This window comes from Poecilia reticulata, chromosome 15 (genome assembly GCF_904066995.2).
Source record: "Poecilia reticulata chromosome 15, P_reticulata-male-v2, whole genome shotgun sequence".
Lineage (NCBI taxonomy): Eukaryota > Metazoa > Chordata > Actinopteri > Cyprinodontiformes > Poeciliidae > Poecilia > Poecilia reticulata.
In genome coordinates this window covers 28,273,934-28,290,222 of record NC_088844.1, presented here as the reverse complement: position 1 = coordinate 28,290,222, position 16,289 = coordinate 28,273,934, and the positions used below count along the sequence as shown (strand labels likewise).

Here is a 16,289-nt window from a genome sequence, read left to right as displayed (position 1 = left end):
CTGTAGGTCTGTGACCTACAGTTTGGAATTAAATACCTTTAAATAAACAATAAATAAAGAAATACAATAACCCCATTACTAATCAACTTGATACATTTTAAGTAAAGTAGTCCTTTTATGAAGCTATGTTATTCTTTGTAGATCTAAAACTTAAAAATTAAAGCATCTAGTTTCTAATTCTTTTCGGCTCGATTGAACAATTTTATTCTCGTTGTAAGAACAGGATTTGGGTCGCTTTCTTTCGAAACCCCAGCTATGTTTAGCCAAGTTGAGTAAATCAGATAAAAGCTGATTTGGGGGCAGAAGAGTTGGTTATAAAAAGGAAAATACTTAAGGTGTAGGTGATAATTTTACCCTGGTTACAAATAAAACTAAAAATCTCCATCTGCATCAAACACCTGTGATGTTTGGGGAAAATGTTTTACCATTCTTGAACTGCAGCATGCTGCATTTATCAGTAAAAGGGCCACAAATGGCCCTCGGGCCGCACTCTGAGAACCCCTGGTTTAGAGAATTGTGCAAGGAAGTTTCTGATCATAACAGAAACGAATCCCAAACGAAGGGATTTAAATCCATCAGTGTTTTTAAAATCCTCTCAAAGGCGTGGAGAAACCGTCAGTCTGGTTCAATCTTCCTGGTGTTTGCGCACACACACACACAAACACACACACACACACACACACACACACACACACACACACACACACACACACGCACACACACACACACACACACACACACACGCACACACACACGTGCTTATTAGTGCTCACACCTATTACTTTCACACTCATTATAACAAACACAATTTACTACATTAGAGCGGTGCATGCTCTCTGTGACCTAACACGAACTAATATGGCGCTGTGTTGTCTGCGCGATGTGCAGCGAGCAGACGATGTTGTGAGGTGATAATGACCAACCGGCGTAATTGCTCTGCCCGGAGGAGAGCCGCAATCACCGCCGCCGCCGCCGCCGTTATGTAATGAAGCCGGCTGATGTGGAGCAGGTGAACTGAGTCGGTTCGTTTGGAGAATCTGCAGCGAGGAATTTAGTTTCGATAAAGATCAAAATCACGGCAATGCTTTTACAACGTATTCATTTACAGCTCTTACTCATTTCGTCTGAATCGTGTTGATTACAGAGAGGAATGTGAAATATAATGCGAAAATGGCCGTTTGTGGCCGTTTTACTGAATTTGTGCGTAGACCTGAAGTAATAAACAATAAATCAGATAATGGCGTGATAAATTAAAACAGAATCAGTAATTTACATTTATTTTTACTTTTACTGAAAAGCAGACTCTTTTGCCCCCAAATCAGTTTTATCTAATTTATCAAACTTGGCCAAATATAGCAAACATTTTGAAAGAAAAAGACCCAAATCCTGTTCTTATAACTGAAAACAAATTAGTGCAACTGAGCTCAAAAGATTTACAAACCTTTCTTTTTAAAATTTTAGAGCTGCAAAGTATAACATCTACTTTGCTTCTTACGTTGGTTAAAATTTTGCACATTTAGTTTATTGTTGAGTAAGCAAAAAAACTAACATTTGAAATCAAAGCAAAAAGTTTGGACACCCCTGTTGTAAAAACTTTATTTACAACCCCTGTTGTAAATAAAATTTTGATCATACTGAGAAACAATTTTCTAGATCCACATTTAAAGCAGAAATCTTCAAATTTAAAGGCATAAAGTAAAACAAGAAAAACAAAATTTAGTGAAGAAAGTAAATTTCAGAATGAGCGGAACAGGAAGTGGTTTTATTTTGAAATCCTTGGAACGTAGCAGCTAGCTTAGCAGTGAGAGGATGTCGGAGGAAAGTATGTTCACTTTGCCTGAAAAGGATCCAAGGTTATTAAATAATGTGATCCTATTACGAAGCTACAGGCAGTATAAACAGATTTTTATGAACCATTAACATCCCATAATAATCTACCAACAACACTGGCTAATAATCAACCTCATTCCAGCAGCTGCAGTCTGCACAATGCAAAAACGCAAAGTTTCTAATGCAAATATATTGGCACACCTGAAATACGACCAAACAAACTTATAAATAACTTTTATCAAGAACTTTTAAAGCAAGATGGGAGAGAGAGAGCAATTTGACGATAACGGAGGAGGAATGGACAATAATATGGAACCATCAATGGACATACAATAAATCACTACACTAGCAAGAATATGGATGGAAAAATTTGGTAAGATTCTTTATTACACCTGCACAGAAATGTCACTATGATGGAAAGCGTCCCGTATGTTGGAGAAAATGTAGAAATCAAAATGCAAACCACTACCATGTCTTCTGGGACTGCCCAATTATAAAAGATTACTGGAAAGAGATAAATAGTGCCTTACAAGATATTTTTAAGCAAAACATTCCTTTTGAGTTCAAGCTTATGTATTTAGGCATAATTCCTCGAGACGCCACAAAAAGAAACAAATATCTGATGACTATTTTACTAACGGCAAGTAAGAAAAACATTACAAGAAAATGGTTGTCAGATGACAAGCCAACATTAGATGACTGGATTAACGTAACATTTAACCAGTGGCGCAACTACACATTATTCAGGTGGATGCGAAAACATAGATCGGCGCACCCCCCCCTCCGCCCGACCGAGGGAAGGAACGTCAGGGTGAAGGAGCGACGCTCACTCAGCCCCCCAAAGACAAAAGAGAAATCTTACAACTGCTAAAATCTGACGCCACTCCATTTTTGTTGCGTCCGTGTTTTCTTGAGATTTTTGCATCGCTTCCTTCAGTGGTTCTTGTTGCAGCGCCCCCCACAGGTGAGGAGGGGAACAGGCTTTCCACTTGGTTTGTTTTGGCTCAGTGCAATGAGAAAGCAAACCACAGCAGCTGAAAAATGTAACAAATGCTGCAGCTTTGGAATAAACCGAGTCTCCTGGACTATCAGGAGTGAAAACACTCCAACTAAACCTGATCAAACAAAACTGGAAGATCCAACAATTCCCAAGCAAGGTGCAGCACTGCCCACCTCTTCATTGCTTGCACCTGCTAAAACATTTGTGGCATCTGAGCAGCAGTGCAACACATTTGCTTTTCATTTAACCTGCCATTGGAGACCTTTGAAGTACATAATAGCAGAGCAGCGCAGGTCCCCCTCCCACTCCTTCCAATCATTTACCTAGTAAAGGCGCATTCTCTGCAGCTAACCCGTCAAGCGGAAAACGAGTTTGGCCCAGTATTCCTCCCTCTCCGCTCTGCGTGTGTCACTCCCCTTCCCTTCCCACTGTGAACGCCTCTTGCAGTCCCTCTCTGCTCCTGAATGATGGTGTCAGCCGTTGGCCCCGTTTGGCTGTGAAAGGTTTCCGCGGCTGACAGCTCTTTGATACAAACACGGCTAATTATCGTTCGCGTCCAATCGTGAGGAAATTTACTGGCAAACAACGAACGCCAACAGAGCTCCGGTGGAAAATTTGACTTGGAGCCGGAGCCAAAATTGTCTTAATTTTTAATCATCTTCGGTGATAATAGCATATGGTTTTATTTTAGCCTGTAAATGTCCTCATTAGACAGATGGGGCTCTGAGTGTGTGATGCTGGATGCGTCCAAGGGAGAGTGTAGAGGCAATTAGAGTAATTCTGTCACCACTCTAATGTGATTATTATGTATTAGATTAAATCTGTTGGCCTTTTTTGTGCGTTTCTTATCTGGGTTTAGGGAGATGGAAATGCTGAATGTTGGAATTAATCAGGAGAAGCTCTGAAGTGAATGACTGCATGGCTAAAGTTTCTGTTTATTAGTTAACTGGTGATGAACTGCTTCACATTACAGCAGAAAGCTCATCTGGAGATATTTTCTTTTAATGTTCATTAAGGCCACGGTTCTCAAACCGTGGCACAGGGGCCACTGTTGGTACCTGGGATGCCTTTAGCTGTACCCAGAAGAGCTTTGCTAAATTCAACTTAACCATCTTCCACATATAAATCTCAATAAATTAGAATATTGTGAAAAGCTACATTCACAATTGAAATATTGAAATCTAATTTTTTTGTTGTTGTTCATACAAATTAAATGCAACCGCAATCAGACTCCTGTGTGAACGGTTCATGTCCCCAAAGCGACCCGAACGCAAGAAGAAGAACTTAAACGTTACACAGTAGCGCTCTGTTTAAAGAAGCAATAATGGCCGCCGCCATCTATGGATCAATTTCAAACATCACGTAAAATCGGCCTTTTTGAGGTTTACGTCACATTATAATGTTATTTCCTCAACACAGCCAGGAGTGTTGCTGCGATTCTTTCATGTATGTTTAGGAAATCTCCCATTTCAACCATTCAGGTGTGAAACAGGATTCAGCTCCTCTAGACTAGTAGCGGGCCGGAATCCCCCTCAGAAATTAAGTATTTCTTAAGCTCCGTCTAGCTCTCTGCTATGCTGCAGCTAGCATAGCCTGTCATGAATGCTAGGCTAGTTGGCAAAGACAGTGGATAAACGGTTTTCCTATAGCGGTGTGCCGTTTCTCCACCACTAGCACATTTAGCAGCGCGTACATGAGGTTGACTGACAACGTTAACCCAAGCCTCCTGGCTCTGATAATATCTCAGGGAGGAGGTAGAGGAGATTGATCTTTTCACAGATTATCTGCCTCATGTTAAACTGTCACAACATGAAGACGGTTTAAAAAAAATATGCAAAAAAAAAACCACATTTTTCTTTTAGAAAATGTACAAACTGTAGCTACAAATCAGAAACAGAGGATGTACTTTATTTTTCCTTGACCCATAAGAGCTAAAACTTAAAAGAGCTAATCAACGGTTTTAAATTTAACCCCAAATATCAAGAAATAGGTAAAAGAAAACAAGGGCGAAAAAAAGGACACAGCTTAAAATTAAATAAATCACACCTGGATTCCCGGTAAGAACTGGCAGAGAGCTTCTAATATTGCACTCAAATTGCTCCATTTGTTCTCTAAAATATTTTAATCCCGTCTGACCTCAAACTTCCCATGAACCAGGACCTGAACAAAAGGCCGCCCACTGTCCTCGCAGTAAATCTGTTGTCTCCCTTCTGGGCCCTCAACGGGGGATCATAGATCAGCGCCGCGCTGCAGCTTGCTTCAATTTACTCAATTAACTGCAGCTAAAGCACTTGTAAGTTCTGCAGATGTTGGTTTATTATGGAGGCCTAGAACGTACAAGTGGGTTCAGGAACCAGTGGGGGAGGGGCGGCGAGGTTCATAACCGGGGAAGATTGAAGATTGGAGGGTAAACTAATATAAATCTCACAGTTTGGAAAACAACATATCACTGTAAAGCTAATGGTTATCTCTGCTCTGACTTCTAGATTTATCAGAAAATGTCAGATTCTCATGAATAAAAGAAAAACGTTGTGGGATAATTTAAGGTAAAAGTGACACGAAGGTATGCAAAGTACACAGTAAGGAGGATGCTAACGGTAACCAGGTGTGGTTAGCGTCCCCATAAAACATCCTGCCAACACCCTGCATGTGCACTCATATATTTTCCTGCTTGGCAAACTACATTTCAATTAAGAGCCACAACACAGGATGACATTCATAGAGCTTTAAAATAAGGTTATGACAAATTATCTTCTGCTGTCAGACTAATATCCTCGCTGCAGGTTTGGCCTTATTGAGCGGGGGGGGCTAGCTCTGCGGAGCCACTGAGTTTCAGGCCGAGGCCGCGCCGCTTTAATGAGCTGCCGGCTGATGTTAATGTGAGCGGTTCTTCAGAACCACGACAGCCGATCGCTTTGGTTTCTCTGTCAATATGAGCAACAATCAGCCGGGAGACATAAAAAACAGAACCAAAATAATCATGACAGGTTTGTGTCATTCTGACGATAAATTAAACATCTGGAACATCTTAACGTTGGTAAAACTGTGTAAAAAGCCCTATGAATGAGTTAATGTTTTATCACAGCTTTATGAGTTAGAGGCACCATATTTACCAATATTAGCTGTGCACCGATTGCAGCTTTCTGGCCGATCCACCATTACCAATCTTTAAAAATCGTGACCTGCCGATTCCAATTTTACTCTTTTTTTCATCTGAAATACAGAGTTATATAATAATTAGTTACATTTACTCAGTTTCATTTACTTGAGTCACATTTTTGAAAAACAAATACTTTTTACTACTGTACGTTTTACTTTTACTTGGGTAAAAAAATCAAAGTTTGTGACAGTAACTTCAGAAAATGTGGAGGAGCTCAACACCTTTGATTTGAATGAAAAACAATATTTGTGCTGATCTTCCAGACTGAATACTGTAAAATCTATTAGTGCAAAGCAGGCAACAACTATGACTCACAAAGCACAAAAAGAAAGAAAATAAGATGAGTCTCACTCTTAAATGATTTCCCACATTTACAAGATGAAAAGTCAGACAAAGTCTATTGGGAGGCTATGAGAAGGAATTCCCCTAATTATATTCCCTGTGGGTAGAGCGTAATTTATTCAAGTTAATGCGTCTTATTTTCTGTTCAAGGTGTATGCCACGGAATTAGCAAACAAATTTAATTGTTAATCCATCTGCTTTGAAACAACCGAGATCTTGTTCCATAAGCTGTGAGTCAGCCTGATCCAATTAAACTAGAACGGAGACATTTGTAATCATTCGCCATCACGCCACCCCTGCAACCTACACAGATACACGCACCAAACCGGCTTATGCTGCTCCAGAGGAAGCGCACTAAACTTGGGTTTGGTGAGCAATAGAGCAACACAAACTGTTTGAAAGGAAGTAGTGACCCCAGAGAGTTTGAGGTCAAAGGTCTTGGGGTAAGAATTGCAAACGACATGTCCACCCTGGGGGTTTGCCTAATAACTTCTTTTTTGGGGGTTTGGGGAAAGCTAATTTCTCCTCTGCCTTTGCTGACAGGTCTTTGGGGAGTGATAAGCAAGTATGGAAGTGTAATGAACTTGTTTTCCTCCTTTAAAGCCCCTCGCTGTCTCCTAAATCACCGGCGCAGCCACCATCTTCTCTCCCACAGCTGCTGCGGCTCTGCAGATCTGAAATACTCCAAGTGGTGAAGATTTTAAGCAGATACTGACCTTTTGTCTTGTCCACTGCTGAATTATAGGCCATGTGGAGCAAATCAATTCATTTCTGAGCCTTTTTTCACGCTAAAAATCTGAAAATGTTCCTCGGCGCAATATTTTTCTAAAGGTTTCACTGTAAAAACGCAAAATGTATTTTTGATATAGTTTCTAGCGCAAATATCTCTTAGTACACTGGAAAAATTGAAAAACTAGCTTGTTTTAAGCGAATGAATAAAGAACCAGTTCCATTGGCAGATTATTCATATATTTTTCCCACTACTCATTTTTCATCAATATTCACTTAAAACAAGCTCAGATTTCTTGCTAAAAAGTTACTTATAAGTTAATCTTGTTTTCTTTCAAGTGAACTAAGAAATGTACAGTAAATATATGATACAAAATTCTGGGTAAGATTTAGTGCTTTTGCAGTGTGAATCAAGATTTATAAAAAAAATTTAAAAAACTAGATCCACTGGCAAATTATTTGACTATAACCTGGGAAAAATATCTTGTAATAAGTGAAATAATCTGCCAGTTAAAACTAGTTCCGGGTTGCTAGGCAACGGGCTGGGCTTGGCTGGCGTTGCTAGGTAACGGCACAGATTGTGTTTGTGAAAGAAGTTACATAATCTGCCAGTAGAACTACAACTTTTTTTTTTTTTTGAGTTATTCATTTAAAACAAGCTCCTATATGTTGCTGGAAACTTACTTCCAAGTTAGTTTTGTTGTATTTCAAGCGTACTGAGAAATTTGCAGTAGAAACTAGACCAAAAATACTTGGTAGGATTTTGTGTTTTTGTCAAGTTAAGAAAAAAAACTGTCTTTTCTTCATTCAGTTCTCTGGTTTCCGGTTCAACAAGACGTATAAAGCCAGAATAAATTAGAATTTAATCCCTGATTTCAGATTGTTTTATTTCCTAGATTTTCCTGCGGCGTTAAAAAATGTTTAAATTTGGTTTAGATGAGCCAGTCTGGTTCTGGTTAGCTGAACAGATCTTTATCTCCAGGGAAAACCCAGCAGCATCTGTGAGGATTGATAGGCAGCATTCCTTGATTTCCCCCCCACCCGCTCTCCTCCTGATGTAATGACATTATCAATTAGCCTCCATTAATTTAGCAGAAAACAAATAATCACCTCAGCCTGCCTCCCTTCCAGCATGTGGTTCTGATTTCCTGGACGTTTGTCAGTGGCCGCTGTTTTCTTAATCCTTTGGCCAAGGTGGTGCGGCCGGGAAAGGTCACGGCTTTCTCCTCCCTGCAGCTCACTTCCTGTCTGGCATTTCTTCAAAATGCTGAAAAAATATAAAAAAAAGTTACAATTTTAATTTTTCCTTCTTTCCACAAAGTGAAAATGACCTCAAATCAATTTTCTGATTGCTAATTATCTCGTGATGCTATTAGCAAAAACAAACAACAAGCAGGTGAGGGGCGAGGGCCATTTATGTATCTAGAAGTCTGATTTCTATAGAAAAGAGCTGTAAATTATTGTAGATCTGAAACATAAGATCTAGCATTTTAAAAAAAAAACACTTTTATCTTTGGTTTTTGGGTCTGTTTCTTTTTTTTCCCCATTCTTCAAAACTTTTGCTTTATTAGGTGGAGTTGATTAAATGGATGGATCAAAGTCTGCTCTGGAGTAAAAGTCCCTGAATGTTATTGTTTGTCTGTATCTTCTTTTGAGAGGCAGTGAAAATTTAACAGCATCAAACTCAAAGTTTGTTCAACTGAACAAACTAGTTTGTGACATTTTTGTTTTGTGGTTGAGGGCCACACAAAATCACTTCAAGGTCCATAAATGGCCCCCAAGCCACACTTTGGACACCCATACAGTATACATATTTACAACCAACTTTTATTTTTATTTCCCCTTTTGATATATTCATGTTTAAAATGTTTTCATTGATAGGAAAGTGGAAGTCGAAGTGAAATTTCTTGTTTTTGAGCACAAACTGGTGAATAAAGCTGGTTGTGGTTCTGTTTACCAGATCTTCTGTATAGAACAGGGTTGTCCAAAGTGTGGCCCGGGGGCCATTTATGGCCCTTGAAATGATTTTGATCGGCCCCAACCACAAGTCCAGTCAAAAACAACTGATAACAGCAACATCTGGATATTTTATGGTAATAAGAAAACCATCTGAAACCTTATTTATTATGTTTTGGATCTTTAAAAATTTATACATTTCATAAAACGTTTATCGACCAGGTGAAACTAAAAAAAGAAAACAATAAACTCATCTTTACATGTCAAATTTAACACATTTTGTGGCCTGTGAGAAGCTTAATTTCTCTAGTTTTGGCTAAAAGTTTGGACAACATCACGCCGACAGCTTTCTGTATCACTTCAGCTCCTTCATTTATGAAACTACTTCCACACATGCTTTTTATTTATTTTTTTCCTTTAAATAACGACAGACATGTTCAACACTTTCTTCATTTGAACGTTTCCTTATCATCCCAAAATCTCTGCGGGATGTTGGTAGAAGCTTATCTGCTTACAGATTAAATTAAACAGAAATGATTTTGTTTAAATCTTAATCTAAACTGCTGTATTTTCTCGATAGCAGAGCATGTTGTCGGCTATGTGATTGCTTCCCCCGTCTATCCTATTTATTTTAGACTGGAGGGAACAAATCTCCAGCTTCTCCTTCTGGTTGCCACACAGTAATTCCTGAGGAAAAATCAAGGACCTTGAAGCGTGTTAATGCTCACATATTGAAGCCTTACAGCGCGGTTAAGATACTGTACCTGTGAGGCAGCGCAGATAAGAAGGTGTGGACAGTGATGCGAAGTTTCTGGGAAGCATGTTTGGGTAATATTGCATCTAAACACTTTAAAGTTGGCGTAACTCATGGCCACACTTTGCCCCATTGTGAAGCAGAGCTAAACTCTCTCCTGGCAAAAATAAAAGGTGCCTCAATGGGAAGAAGTAAAACTTCTCAATTTTAGTTATGAAAGTACAAAAACACCAAGTACACTGTAAGGCCTTCACAGGATTAAGTGGGTATTAAAACTTATAGATGGAATTGGGTGTAGAAATGTCAATTTATTCAAGTCCGTCTTCATAATTTCAAACTTATACAAGTAGGCTGACATATATAAGAGTTTTATATCAGTTGGTATAGATAATTATTAATTTTTTTGTCTTAAATATCTGAAATACTGTCAAACTGGTGGTGTGACCTTTCCAGTTTTATCCGGTTTTCATTCCACATTGGGTTTTTTTTTTTACTTTTAAGTAGTTATGAGCCACAGTGGCGAAACTTTAAACTGCTGCTGTCCAAGTTACTCAACAGATTGTTGCTAGGTAACCAAGAGTGAGAGTGTTGCTAGGCAACCAAAGAGTGAGTATTCTATATATTGACTATTCATTCAGATTATATATATATATATATATATATATATAAAGTAGAGAGAGAGATTACGTGAGTGGTGATTTATATTGTTTGTGATTTAACAGTCCAGTCCTCTCTGCTCCCCGCTATTGTTGTCCCTTAAACACTTTAACTACATGTTTTTTGAAGGCATCATGAATTACACACAATTGCTAATATTGGCCGTGATATTTTTTCTTCTCAGAATTAATTCCGACTTTAATCACAAAAATTTTTAATTCTGAGAACAAAGTCAGAACTTAAAACAAAAACTCAACTCAAAGAAGGAAAAAAAACTGGAAATTTTGAGGAAAAAGACAATTCTAGAAAAAAAAAGTCAAAGATTTAAAGACATCCCTGAGAAATCTGAGAACATCAGAACTAAAAATAACATAAATTTTGAGAACAATGAAAATTCTAAAATATAAAAATAAATAAAAAATCTGAATTCTGAGGTGAAAATCAGAATTCTTTTTGTCGTTTTGTTTTTTACAGTGGCCCTAATCCTCTTCCATATAAACCTTGCCTGACGCTAATTAAACGTCTTGTATTTCCAACTCTATGACAATACTGCATCTTAAAATCTGAACCCCTCTACGTTTTATAAAGTAAGCCGTTGCCGTGGTCACCTAACTCATGTCATGATAAAGCAACCGCCTCCTTCCCCTCCTGCGCCTCCACAGCTGCGTGTGTCAGCAGGGGGATTGGAGACACTGGAATTCCTGCTGTGATTTATTCGTTGGACCTGCTTTTGACCCAAGTTCTGCCGCTGGAAATTTGCCATCACCTCATCCTCTTATCAGCGAGCACATCGGTTTGTGACTGGACCGCTATTTACGCCACGTTTGGGTCACCGTGGGCAGTCTGCGGTGTTTGTCAGGTGCATGGATACGTTGAGTAATTGAAGTTGATTCGAGCAACAATGGACCAGAGATTGGGCCTAATTTATGGCAGCAGAAGTTGTAGAAAGTGAGGAGAGGGTCTTTTATCTGCACAGAAAGCTCTGCTAAAACCTTCTGCGGCGCATTTGTAAAATGTCTGTTGGTAAGCTGCGTAGTATCCAGATAAGAAGAAAGGAAATCTAGAAATAAATAAAGAGGAAGCTCTCTCTCCTGGTTGCATGGAAATGCTGTGACCCACTTGGTACAATATTACGTCATTTGCAAATATGCTTTTATTCCATGATAGTGTATAATTGTGCAAATGAAATGAGATTATCTCTCTGTAGTCGTCCACAAACGGAGTTATGGAGGGGGACGTGAAGCATGTAGTCAACCTTGGGCCCAGGTTATTTTAAGGGAAGCCAATCTTTGATCAGCCAAGCTGAAATGGCTAAGATAAGTGGGAGCTACATCTCGCGGCAGGACCGCGCGCCGCTCTGATATTGCTATTTCCTCCCTGGTTTGTCAAGAGCGGTAAATAGCTGCTGCCCCCGCCGCTCCCTCCGCCCTCCGCCTTTATCTGCTCCCCACTTTCTTCTGGAGATCTCTGTCACTTTAATCCACAGAGTCTGCCGCTGGTTAACAAGGAAATCCTGTGTCAATTATCACCAACCACTTCCTGCTGGGAGAGCAGCGGGGAATCAAAGGGGCCTGAGAGTCTTTCACACCAGAGAGGAGCAGTGGGCCTAATTAAATGGCCCTTGTGTCCCACTGGCTGCCGGTGGCCGCGTGACAGATAGCGCCGAGCAACGATAACCTCCTTCAGACCGCGATTGTTTTGATAGCGAAGCTCGTCGGCGCTTCGGCTGCCCCGAGGTTGGCAGATCGCTATCCAGGAGCCAAAATTAACTCACATGTTGGACACAAAGGTTCACGGGGAGAAATGATGGACAAATGGACGTAATCAGAACGAACCAAAACGAGGTCCGTGATGCAAAACGGAGAGCTGGGTAGTAACCAGTTACGAGTACTAGGCCTTCTAAGAAAACAAACTAATATAAACTAATTATATATCAAAATAATATAGAATAAATTCCAAATAATATGAAAACAAAGTCATAATTTTACGTGTTTTGTTGTTGGCAAGTCAACAACAAAACACTTGTCTTTTCCAGTAGCCATTGTACAACACATACAGAGGTAAAACCAGCTGACCAAATGTTTTGGAGCTTAGCTCGGGTTGCTAGGAAACGGGCAGAACTCTGCTGGGGTTGCTAGGTAACGGGCTGGGTTCACTGGTCACTGGGTGAAGGGCAGTATCTGTGGATTTGTAACGTTACATTCCGGAGGTTTTTGAAACGGTTCATTTTCCAAACACCAAAAAACACCGAAGTTACTGCCCAAAGTCATCTGAGTGTTTTTTTTTTGGCACTTATGCTGTTTTTAGAAGCAGTTCAGACCCAAATTAAAGTACCAAAAAGTATAAAATGTGAATTTTGCACAATAAATTTAGAGGTATTTTTATTATTTCTATATGATTGTATTCCATAAATTTGTGATCAACTAAAGAAAGAAGGATTGCATTCTTGGATAATATTTTTTTTCTATGGTATTTGAGTGGAGGCGTTTTATGAACCTCTTCCTGCACTGTTATTTTCTTAATATCTTTGATCCCTAATAAACTAAACTATGCTTTGCTACTAATGTTATATAAAGTATGTGGGAAGAGTAACCATTGTCATGGCAATGGCTGATGCACTACAAAAACACAAAATCTTACAAAATACATTTGGTCTTGTTTTGAGCGCCATTATCTAAGTACACTTGAAATAAGACAAACTAACTCACAAATAACTTTTCAGCAAGACACAGGAGCTTCTTTTCAGTTAATAACTCCTTGATATTGATCGCCATTGACAGATTATTTCACCTATAGACCCGGCATGTTATTGTTTACGTCCTGAAATTTCGTGCACAACACTGGAGGGCATCCGTAGAACAATCCCGTTAACTAAAAGAAACCTGGAGATGTAGGTATTGTTATTTTAGTTCGGTGCGCCATAGCAAACGGAAAAATAATAACTCTAAACCACTTTTTTCTCGCTCTCTGTGCTGGCCAAGCTACAGACTCGTTGCCGTAGCAACCGACAACAACGCCACTTTATGTTTCAGGATTCAAAACCAAAAAACACTCAAACATTTCCCGCATAAAGAAGAAGAACATTCAGTCTGTTACAGTTTTATGTTCTCAGGCTTGATGTTTATTTAGTGATCGTTGTGGTTGATTAGCTAATTTAAACATGATCTGTCAGAGTTGGTGTTTAGGTTGCCTTTTTTTTTTATTTTGTAACTGAACCACATTGAATTCACATCATATCTACATTTCAAGGTTTTCATAGTCAAGCTAGCATAACTGAACTACTTCCTTCTCCCTCACTACTTTTCTTTTTCTTAATTAAAACGTTTTCCTCGTTGTCATAGTGTTGACAATTAGCAGCAAAGCACTGCGTCCCTTTTTCTTTTACATAGCAGGCGTATGTTTGAGAATTAGCGCATTATGTTGATAACCTAACAGCTACAACCGATGCTAGTCATCGTTCACACGCAGCTTTTTGCCTCAGGCAGACATGGGATCTTTCTGGAGCGACGCCACACTGCAAGGTGTCTATAACATGGGAAAAGTGTCTTGTAAATGAAATAATCTGGCTGTGAAACTAGTACTTTTTCAGCAAATTTAAACAATTACTGACTTAAAACTATCTCCATCTTGCTGAAAAGTAACTTTTAAGTGGGTTTTGTCACATTTCCAAATAAACAAGCAAACAAACCCTTACTTGATTAATGCTTTGGATGGTTACTCTTTACTTTCTATTGAGTAAAACACATTGAAGTAGTGCTACTCTTACTTGAGTAAAATGTTTGGCTTCTCTTCCCACCTCTGGGGAAAAAGTCACAGGAATCTTTCACTCATTAAAATTCAGGTTTCATCCATCTGGAGAAGTGAACCCACGATGCATCATTTGCACACTAGTGGGTTAAGCGTGCATATTAAGATTTGATATGCCATATTTTATCTCTGCACTCAAAAAAACCGGCATATGGGGAGGGGGGAGCGATCCCTTTTTGAAGCTGTAATATGCTCCCCTCAAAGTGACAATTCCCAGACCACTTTCAGGTGCAGGTCTGTGAAAGCACGACTCACGGTTCAAGCTGCTTTATATCAACTCCCAGCATCATATGGGGTCAGTAAATCACCAGCCTGCCCGCCTTGTAGTTGTCATTTTACTCTTAACTGCCACTTACAGGTATCTAGTGTCGCCTGCATAATGTGAGATTAAGCTATCACCCGCAGTGGCTGCTAAAAGTGGCTTTTTCTCTTCATTAAAAAAAGTTGGCTTCTGACAAATTCGCCTGAATTATCATTTCAAATGCTTCCTGTATGAAATATGTTCCTGCAGGATTGGTTATGGATTGGCTGTGATTGATAGCAGAGGCAGCTGAAGGGGAGGGGAGCCGGAGAAAGGGAGTAAACATGTGCAAAGCAGCATGGAGTCAAACTTTACACAACATATGGTGTTTAAAGGCGCAGGAACTGAGAACGTCATCAGAAAGTTCAGCAGTTATAATAATTCAACTCAGAAAGTGGAACTCGTACATGGTGACGTATTGTTTATGGTAGTTTGATGATTACAGGTAATAAAAAGTCAAAATTTCACTTAAAATTTCCACAAAATTCCAAGTATTTTGTATTTATTATAGTGTAAATGAACCCAGGACTCATTCTGCATGAAATACTGAATCAATGTGACATGATTGATTAATTTTTCTGATTTTTTATTGAACCAGTTATGCTTATTTTATACAATATTAGACACACAGGAGAAAATTGCATTTTAAGCAATAAAATAAATTGCATTGCCTAAAATGCAACGGCACTGAAAACAATAAAAAAAGTGTTTCCATTGCAGTTTTGCCATTTGCATCCATTTTGATACAGCAAAAAAAAACTCAGAATCCGACTTTAATTTATGATTTTGGTGATTTTGGCATTTATCAAAATGCAATGTTTGTTCAAATGTTGACTTTATTCTGTTTGGAATTTTTATGATGATAAAGATTTGGGTTTTTTACACTGTAAAGCACCTGGAGCCGCCTTCCTGCTGAAATGTGTTGTACAGATAAACTTGATTGATTTTTTTTCTCAGATCTGACTTTAATCTCAGAATTCTACATTTTTAATCTCAGAATTCTACATTTTTAATCTCAGAATTCTACATTTTTAATCTCAGAATTTCGATGTTAATCTTACAATTTCGGCTTTTTTAAATCTCAAAATTCCAATCTTCTCCTCAGAATTCTGACATTTATATCTGAGAATTCTGACAAACTCACAATTCCAGGTTTTTTTTTCTCAGAATTGTCTTTCATTTAAGAATTCTGACTTTGTTCCTCATAATTCCAATTTTTGGCTCAGAATTCTGACTTTAATCTCAAACCTGCCGATTGATGACAGTCATCCGTTTCCCAGCATCCCCTCTGCTGGAGGTCCCCCCGTCCACCCAGCCTCCATCCACGCCGTGTCCACCTTTAAAATTTTCATATGGAGGATACGGGAGGTTCAGGGTGTGGGGGGCGTCGAAAAACCAATTTACGGACGAAGCGACATCATCTGTTTGGCCGTTTATCTCTGACACACCACCCCTCCGTCCACTGTTGACAGTACATGATATTCCATTAATCTGCCTAATGAAAATTTAACCAGTGTTATAAACAAATAATTGGCCATTATCCTCTCAAAGATCCCAGAATAAATTACTTGGGCGTTTTTCATGGCTTCTGAGAGAAGAAGAAACCGGCCCCTCCTGATTGATGTGGGAATAAACGCGGGGCCGGCTCCGGCGCTGCGAGTGGGTCTCGGGCTAAGCCTGTGATTGACTTAATGAGAGTCTTTGGGGTGAGTAAATGTTCCAAATTGCTCAGTCATTAGCTTTTGCTCGACTG

General features: G+C 39.2%; 1 long non-coding RNA gene across 9 annotated transcripts in view; it reads right to left on the bottom strand.

The window, feature by feature from the left end:
* The window catches only part of LOC103477130 (uncharacterized), a 111,250-nt gene that overhangs the window by 64,053 nt on the left and 30,908 nt on the right, over positions 1-16,289 (bottom strand). For 6 of the 9 annotated variants that reach the window (XR_014091206.1, XR_535590.3, XR_014091209.1 and 3 more), the window contains exon 4: positions 8,172-8,328. This is a non-coding gene — a long non-coding RNA (uncharacterized LOC103477130). Of the gene's footprint in view, positions 1-5,540; positions 5,755-5,943; positions 6,044-8,171; positions 8,329-16,289 lie in introns of those variants that run through there. The other 3 variants (XR_535585.3, XR_535589.3, XR_535584.3) reach the window with 2 other exon arrangements.